The sequence below is a fragment of the Juglans regia genome, chromosome 7, assembly GCF_001411555.2.
Source record: "Juglans regia cultivar Chandler chromosome 7, Walnut 2.0, whole genome shotgun sequence".
In the NCBI taxonomy this organism is placed as follows: domain Eukaryota; kingdom Viridiplantae; phylum Streptophyta; class Magnoliopsida; order Fagales; family Juglandaceae; genus Juglans; species Juglans regia.
Window position 1 is genome coordinate 4,693,514 of NC_049907.1, and position 9,859 is coordinate 4,703,372.

A 9,859-nucleotide genomic window follows, 5' to 3' on the forward strand; every position below is an offset into this window, starting at 1 on the left:
TTTTTTGGAAGTTTATATTACGTGTGCATGTCTATATATATAAGATAAATTTGATGTATTTTGTGAGTGACATTCGATGTAATGATGAGCTTTCTTATTTACATTAACTTTTGTTTTTAAAGTAGTTAGGAGAGATGGAAATGCACCTGAACATATAGACGTTATTGATCTTAAATAAATAACTAATAAATAAAAATTAGTTATTTTATGACACCTAAATAAATAAAACCATATCAGCTTTTGCCTTAAAAGTTGTTAAAGCGTTGTTAAATAAAAAAAAAATGTTGAAGCGCTGAGTTTGTGGTGTATTAATTATTAAATAATAAATATTTTACGACACTTTCCTATTTGTTTTGTATTTGCCCATCGATACCTTCTGCTGGGCTTGAAATAGGACCGTACATGAGCCTAAAAAAATACAACTCTTTTTTAAATATTTTACAATTATTTTTTTAAATAATGTTATTTTTGCGACTATGTTTATAAAAAAAAAAAATATCCTCATAATTGTAAAATAGCTTTACAAATTAATAGTTGCTTTTTATCATTATTTTATTTATACCAATAAGACACATGACTAAAAGCACGTTGCAATGCAGAATCTCATCGACCGACATCCAACCTCACTTTGAAGTTACCATTTGTTATATCTCAATAATTGTAAATCAATATATATCATGTCAAGTTTTAACTTGAATAATTTGAAAGCCAAAGTTAAAAAAGACATGAAATTACTTCTATAATATTTATTATTGTCCAAAAAATCTATAGGATATATAGATGATGTAATGCCATGCTCCATCTTTAATTGCAAGATCGAAGAGTCTCGAAGTTAATATTCAGATCGATATCCCACCTTCCTCATCCGTCAACCCAACTTGGAAATCGAGGCCAACTCTACTGAATTTTCAGATCTCGTTTGGTTACACAGATGAGATGATATTAGATGAAATAAAAATTAAAAATTAAATAAAATATTATTAAAATATAATTTTTTAATATTATTTATTATTTAAAATTTTAAAAAATTTAATTATTTATTATATTTTATGTGTAAATTAAAAAAAATTATAATAATAATATAAGATAACATAAAATTGACTATTTGAACTGTATAATCAAACCAGACATCAGTCATCATTTTTCAAAAGCAATAGGCTAACTAGTCATTTCGATATATCGGCCATCATCTAGCACTCAATTCCAATGGGTCGAGAGAGTTTGATCCACCTTTCATCTTATTGATCGGGCATTATCTACAAAATTAACCCATTGTTCTGCATGCCATCTCAGCCACAGATCACATGCTAAACTAATGTCGCGGTCAGCTGCTGCCTTCCCACAGCTAGCTCTTCCACCTTACAACATATCTAAAATAAACTGCGTGTCGTGTTCTTCCCCTACTTTTGATCGACATAATATTGTGGAAAGCAGTAACTATGTTACGTACATAAACGTAACAGATTATAAATCTTACCAAGAACAATGGACTATTGATCGACAGAATATTTCGAAGAATCCTTGACCTCCAGGTGGTAGGGAAATTCTTGAAATTAATCCTGCTTCTCCCAATTAAGAAATGAGAAATGATTTCTACAGTCATTAGATGTGTAAGTCTCGTACACTACTTTTGAAGTAAATAAATAAATATGAAATTCATATAAAAAAATATTATTTTTTTAATAGTAAAATCTATTTTTTTTTTAAAATGAAATACATGAGACTTACACCTCTTAGGACTACTGTATCTAACATTACTCAAAATGAGATACAATTAGTATTTGATTGGTAAATTAATAATTATTTCAAGCTCAATCTTAACAATAATGATATCAAGCAAGCTAGCTTAAATAAACGTCTAACATCCAAGTGCCTGATGGCATATGAGGCAGTTCTCTATATGAAAAATTTGGGTTCGAAACCCCCCTTGTATAAAAAAAAGAAAAGAAAAAAAGAACGTCTAACAAGTCATAAACAAATCAAACAAGAGAATTGAGTAAATAAAATTCTACATATTACATCATGAAAATTTGATCTACTAATTATCATTCCACATACCACATATCTTTTATTTTCTTTTCACTTTTCCTATAACAAGTATGTGGTGCATGGATGATGAGTAGAACAACAAAATTAGTTTAATATAAATAAAATAAAAAAAATTAAAATATGCATGATGTGTGGTGTAGGATGCAGAGTAGCATAACCCTATCATTATATTCTATTTCGATGAGGTGACACGCATTGCTCATCCCACTTTTGATTTGTTCAAAAAAATATGAGATGATCCAAATATTTGATAAAAAAGTGCCACATTTATAAAATTTTGATAAAGGAAAAGATGATATACGTGGAGGGGGTGAAGTTCCCCAACAAATACTTTAGTACAATAACTCTAGTGCAAAAATGATGAAAAGAAGGAAAATTAAACGGGTTTTGAGACCAATTTCTTGGTCCTCACCCATGCCCTACAAAGATGGCGCCATCTTAAAAGATGGTTTTTAAGTAAACCAACACTGGAGGCAGTGTAAGCTGTGGGAGCACTACAGTTTGTTGTCTTGAGATATTTTTTGGAGGGATCCGTAGTTTCTTTTTCAAGATCATTGGTTAGTGAAAGTGATAACATAGTAGAAAGACTGACATCAAATGGACAAATCTGTGACGAATCATCTATCTTCTCTCACCTTGGTGGTGGCGCGTGGTGGCCACATGTCGATGGTTGGGAGGTGAGGTGGGGAAGATTTGAAAGATTGTGAGGTGGGGATAGCCAACGAAGTCGTCGAGGTGCGGCGGCACGTGAATACCACGCGTAGAAGCAAGCCGCGTGTGAGGGTCACGTGCCGAGATTTTTGGCAAGGTTCCGCGTCATCCTAGTAGATCAACGGCAGTAGAGTTGCACGGTGGGGCGCGTGTCGTCTGATGGTGGCCAGAGTGCAATAATCTGAAGAAAACCGAACCGGTGGAGGGGATGAGAGACAAAAAAAACACTACTATAGAAGTATATTCATAGTGGTAGTGGAAAGGAAATGGAGATGGAGTGGAGGGTGGAAAACATATTCACACAACTCTCACACCTCTCCGACAGAGGCACTTGGAGTGATTTGGACTTTCTAGAGAGAATGAAGAGCTTCTCTTTCTAGAGAGATGGAGGTGAAGAACACGGTCCTTTAACAATAAACAAAAACTTTGTGTAGTCACTTGTGCATGCTTTTTGTGTACTCCATTAACATGTTTGACTTCGTCATTTTTTTAATATAAAATAAGTACTTTGGTCAATCACATCAGTGGAATGCGCAAGAAGTATACAAAAATGACTGTATGTGGTGTACGGATAATGAGTAGAATAATTCAAATAATTTAGTATAAATAAAATGAAAAAAATTAAAAAATGTATGGTTTGTGGTCTGGGATGCTGAATAGCATAATTCTATCATTATACTCTATTTTGATGAGGCGACATGCATTGATCATCCCACTTTTTATTTTATTTTTAAATAAGAGATGATCCAAATATTTGATAAAAAAAAAAAGTGCCGCATTTATAAAATTTTGATAAAACTAAGATGGTGGTGTAGTATTATTTTTTTAATAAAGGTTATTTTTTACAACAACTTGGTTTTTGAGTCTCTTGAGTAAATGTAATTTCCACTATGTCCAAATATGATATTATATAGGTCTTTCGACTATTTGCTTTATAGATTTCTTCAATAAATATAACAACTACCGATCGAGGAGTCCAAAGATGTTATTACGATATTGAGCTATTGATAATATTGCATATACATTAAACAAATTAAAGTACTGTCCTGTTTTTCAATAAAATAGAAAAACAATAAAAAAATCCATATATATGATTTGCCTTTAATTGTTTTTTTAAATGATTATCGTGGTCAATTTGTTTTACTACTTTTTTCTGTTTTGATGGAAAGAAAATTGGTAATATAACCTTTTCCTATATTATAATTCAAATCAGAAATAAAGAAATATGAAGTACACTATCCAAAACACTAACAGATAATATATATATATATATATATATATATATATAATGTAATTTCCTCGATCTTAAAACACTACAATAGATGAGGTCTTTTGGGACTAAAAGTTTTGTCCAAAAATATATTTTGGGATGAAAATAAAGGGTCTCAAGGAGGTCGACCCAATATCACTGTCCCAAAACGTATTTTGGGATAAAAATCACAATTTCGTCTAAAAAAATATCTTTTGGGATGAAATTTTACTGGACCGTTTGATCACATTCAAACGGAATTTTTATTCTGAGACGATTGAATTTTGTCTTTGGAAGTCGTTCGAACAGTATAAAAAAAAATTGTTCGAAAAATATGTACGTGAACAAGTACTTCATGGCTAGTCGATCGCTATCAATCTGTTCAACCAAATAGACATGAGGAAATGTTCAAACAAACAAATTGATGATCGAACGTAAATTATATTAATTTTTATAATTGAATAAGTCGTTCGAACATATTTGGGATGGAAAGAGTGAGTTGCATGTTCGAACTTGTTTGAACGGTTTGCAACGTTTGTCTACCATTCAAACTCTAATTTGTGATGTTCGAATGGTTGTGTCCAATGTATATATGTTCAAACGTTTGATGATCATTCGAGAATACTAATTTAAAACCAAATAGATATTTATATTTCAAAAATACATTACAAAATTTTCAATATAAATAAAACTAATATAATAAGTCAGAACTAAATAAATAAAATAGTAATAATAGTAATAATGTTATCAATACATAATTTTATAAATCTTAAAATTTATATAAAACACGAAAATCAATTGCTTGAAGGTCTGAATTGTTGCATAAACGTCTGCATTTAGAGTTGCATCTCAACCGTTCAAATGATTAAAACCCAAAAGACTTTCTTGGGAACGGTGTCTCAACCATTTGATTGTCTATATACAACACTGTTCGAATGATTTTATGTCGGTCGAATGAGTAGAACTCAAAAGACTTTCTTGGGAACGGTGTCTCAACCGTTCGACTGTTTATATATAACACTATTTGAACTCTTTGTCAGCGTTCGAACGGTTATAACCCAAAAGCAAAACCATTCGAACATATTTGTAGCGTTCCAACAAGTAAACACTCCAAACATATTTACATTGTTTCATTAATTATATAATTTTATGATTGTTTTGTATATTATATTTTGTAACTAATCTTTTTAATTTTATTATTTAAATTTTAGGTTGAAATGTCTGCTAGGGGAAGGTCAGAGTGTGCCAGACCAGGAAAACTAGGTTCTTCTAGTAGTACGGTCGATACATTGTTAGGCGTAAAGTTTTATTGGAGCATCAAGTGAAGACCGACGATTTTCAAGATCTTCTCTTAGAGGGCCTCTCCTTGACATCGGTATTCATGGAGCGCGGTTAGACTCTGATTTTGGACAATAGGGACGCGGGGTTCCAATTTGTGGCATATATTGATCTCATCACCGACTTTTATAAAGGGCTTAGTGCCTCCAGTCTGGATGCTGATGGTAAATATATTATCGACATATGAGGTATTTCATTCCCGTTCTCGGGAGACATACTTGCCGCTTTTATCGGTATTGCACGTTTGGAGACTGCATATCCAAACGTGGTGCCCATGGAGTCTACAGCTGGTGAAGAGACAGTTAAGGACGAGGGCACTGATCTTGATGAACTGGATGGCCTCTCGGATGCAAATGTGAGGCAGTTGGTTGTTGGTCCAGATGCTCCTCTTTATGATGGGATGAAGACCATCAAACATATTCATTTATTAGATTTTTTTCAAGATTTTGAACTTAATCATCGTCTACAACATTGACCCTTGGTAGCACAAGATGAAAGTTGGCATGGATAGGGCGAGATTTATGATACGTGTCACTTGTATAATGCCTATCGACCTAGTGGGTTATATATTTACTAGGATGTGACCAGAGGTTTCATACGTTATGATAGATATTTTGCCGTTCGATCTCCTGATCACACAATTCCTATTGTCAGTTGGGGTCTTACCTGATGTTGTTGAGGGTATTCTTGTCCCTGTCACGGAGCACAGGGTGCTCGAGACTTCGTCTTTGTACTCCTACTACAGAGCCGATCAATACTCAGACTAGAGATGCACACTTGACTGATCATAGAGTATCAGTTAATCAGACATCCACGCAGCCCGGGGCATCATGCATTGTAATTGCTGATCAGATTGCTAATATAGTGTGTACGGAGATCCAGATTGCCTTTGGAGGCTTACGTACAGATATGGGTGTAAACTCAAACCGGAAAACCGGACCGGACCGGACCGAACCAGACCGGTTTTACCGGTTTTGAACCGGTCCGGTCCGGAACCGGTTTTTAAAATGTAAAAACCGGCCGGTTCCGGTTCCAGAATTTTTTGGACCGGACCGGACCGGTTGATTAAAAAAAATAAAAAATAATATTTTTATATATAAGTTTTATACAAAATATTTTATATATATTAAATATTAATATATATAAGTTTTATATATAATGTATAATTATAAATTTTTATGTGAAATTTTATATATAACATATATATTCATATATAAAATAATTTCTTATTATAATTTATAAATTATTACATAAAATGTTAATACTAAATCACTAAAAGTTTATAACTAATACTAATATATAACTTATAACTATACCAATAGTCTAATATTAATACTATTATATAGTCTAATATATTAATAAAAGTATAAAACAGTTTTTTTTAAATCAAATTTTTTTTTTTTATAAACAAATTTTTAATGACAAATTGTGAAATTTATATTTTAAAAAAACCGGAAAACCGGACCGGACCGGACCGGAAACCGGTAAAACCGGAAGTACCGGTTTAGGAGGGTAACCGGTGCGTAATCGGTTTTGAAAAATATAAAACCGGTACATACCGGTTCGGTCCTAGATTTTATCCAAAATCGGACCGGACCGGACCGGTTACACCCCTACGTACAGAGTTCATGGGTGCTATTGATCGCGTGTCTCGGATTCAAAAAATGATATCTACTCGGTTGACACAGATAGAGGCAAAAATAGATTCAATCGAGGATGTCCTCAAAGAGTTGGGGACATAATATTTTATATCTTTTATTTTATTTTTGGTATGGAAAATATTTGATATTTTCTAAGTTTATTTAATTATGCATTATATCTTTCTTTTATAAATTAATTGTTGATTGATATTATTAATTATTTAATTGATTAAATGTTTTATTAAATTAGTGTTACCGTTCTAACATTAAGCTGTTCAAAAATAGTGATTTTAATGTTCGAATGGTTTTAATGGATGTTTGAATGGTAAATTAGTTTCTTACAAATGACCTGCCTATTTTTCCCCTAACTGCAAATGATTATTTTACTAGGGACAAAATTTATCATCCCTAAATATACCGTTCGAAAGTATGTTTCAAAAATTTTTTGGGACGAAATCAGAATTCCATCCTTAAATCTTACATTTTGGGATGACTTTCATTTCGTTTCAAAGAAAAATCATCCCAAAAGTTCAAAATTGTTGTAGTGAACCATATATAGACGTTGATCACGTACGGTGGTCACGAGTACTTGAGATGGCACTGTCAAATGGCAGTAGTGTGCATGAAATATTGGAGGGCTTTTTTCTATTTCCTTTTGAATTAAAGCGCGGTAACTGATCATGACTATGCATCAAGTTAATTGTAATATTGACAAAAAGGCCTAAAAGATAAGAAACCTCACCTTATCCATGCATGCTTGTAATTGACATGTTAAAAGCAAATACGCGTACGTGTTTCTTTTAATTATTCTCTTTAAAGTGTTTCCTTCCAATTGCATGTTTTTAGTTCGATCCCAAAGGCATGCAATTTCTAGGCAGCTAGCTAGCTATAAGCTTAAATTCCGACTATTACAAGAGCATTGGTATTGGTTTCATTAAAGTTATTTCTAAAATTTGATGAAAAGTACATAATTTCTATAAATCCAAAACTTTTCTAATCATAACTCTATATTGAATTAGCCATTGAATTCATCAAAATAATAATATAATATTATTTTTTTAATAAAAATATTTTTATTTTTTTTCATATTTTACAATTACACTAATCATATGTTGATTAATAATTTAATTTGATTTTTACATTATTATTACAACACGGTTGAAGATTAAACGTGAATAAAAAAAACCTTTAGAGATTAAAAGTAAATAAAAATTAGATTTGATAAATGAATAGTAGACTTTCATATGCAACCTTATATTGCAAATATCAATTTTCTTATCATATATGATCATCCAAATAAGACATTTGGATTTCAAATCTCCAAATCTAAAAATCCTCATGCCGTCCGGGTTCATTCATCCAAACAATCCTGCATAGGCGAAGGTGTATAATATTTGTGTAAAAATTAATGTGTATGTATCATTGCTAACTAATAATAGTGTAATTTACTAAGTCAGCTGCGACCAGTTCATGAGTGGTTAAATGCATTATAAGCTGAGTGGCCTGACGTTCCACGTTTGCAGTCGAAACTGGTTCAATGGTATATATAATCATGCAGTGCACGCTTGAGAGCTAGCTCTATATAGCTCCATTGGCCTCAAGGAAAAGTAGTGGCCCCATTAACCCCTGGCCACAATCCTTAAGTTTTCTCTTTCTCTTGCATTTATTACCACTCGATATCATCATTCCTAGCATTTTAACCATTACTCCGAGCATGCAATAATATTCATATACAGGCTAGCTTCGATATTATATTAATATGCATTGAATGCTGGCCTGGCCTGGCCTTTTCTTCAAAGTTATAAATACAAAAAGTACATGAATAGAAATCAAGCCCACTTTTTGAAAATTTTAACTTTCCCAGATCCAACTTGCGGTTGCAGGGACACATTCTCACCCGGCCCCTTAACATAAATATTATATGAGTGCATGTGTCTTCTAGCTAGCCCTTCACTGTGACTCAGTTTTTAACTTAATATCTAATCAAAAATTGTACACGGGAGGGGCACCCACCGCGTACCCGGGAGTCCACGTGGGATTATTAAAACGGTGCGGTTTCGTTTTAATAATCGTTCACGCTCGTTCAAATTGGCAAGACACTCGAAACGACGAAGCCGTTTCAAACCCGAAGACGACCTCCCCTAGTTTCAGTTCAGCCACGAAGACCATGGAATCCCGCACGGAACATGGGAACCTTCCCAAGCAAGCAATGAAGACGACGAAACACGGAGGGTGGTCATCTTCTTCAGCTCAGTTGAGCGACGTCCCCACCGACGTGCAGGAAGACGATACACAAAGGGAGGTACTCTCTTTGTCATCTTGATTGTATCTATCGATTCGCATGACCACAACCGAATCTCCCATTGGGTTTCTTTATTGAATAGATGATTTTGATTTTTCCAAAATCACCAAATCTGTGAGTACACATTCATCTTGAATAACTGAAAACCCTAACCCTAAAACTTTCCCTAACCCGAACCCTAACCCTAACCATAATGGGAGATCTCGAAATTCTTGTGGATTTTGAAATAGCACTTGATTTAGACTCGAAATTACAAATTATTTCGAAATACTTGTAGATTCGAAACCCTAGTCCTAATCGAGCAGAAAAATATAAATACTCTGTTTTTTTTTTTCGTTTATCATTTCTTGATTGTTCATTTACCATGGTTGTTTCTTTGTCTCCTTCAGTTTGAGTAGCAGTAGGCATGATTGATCTAAAAAAAAAAAAACTAAAATGAAGGCATTTTCACTTAGGTATGATCTTTATTTTGGTAGGAAAATCAAAAAGGAAAAAAATGTTTTGGATCCCAAAAACATAGAAAGCATTGGGGGATTGAAAAAGGAGTAGGTGAAGGATTGTGTGTGCTGT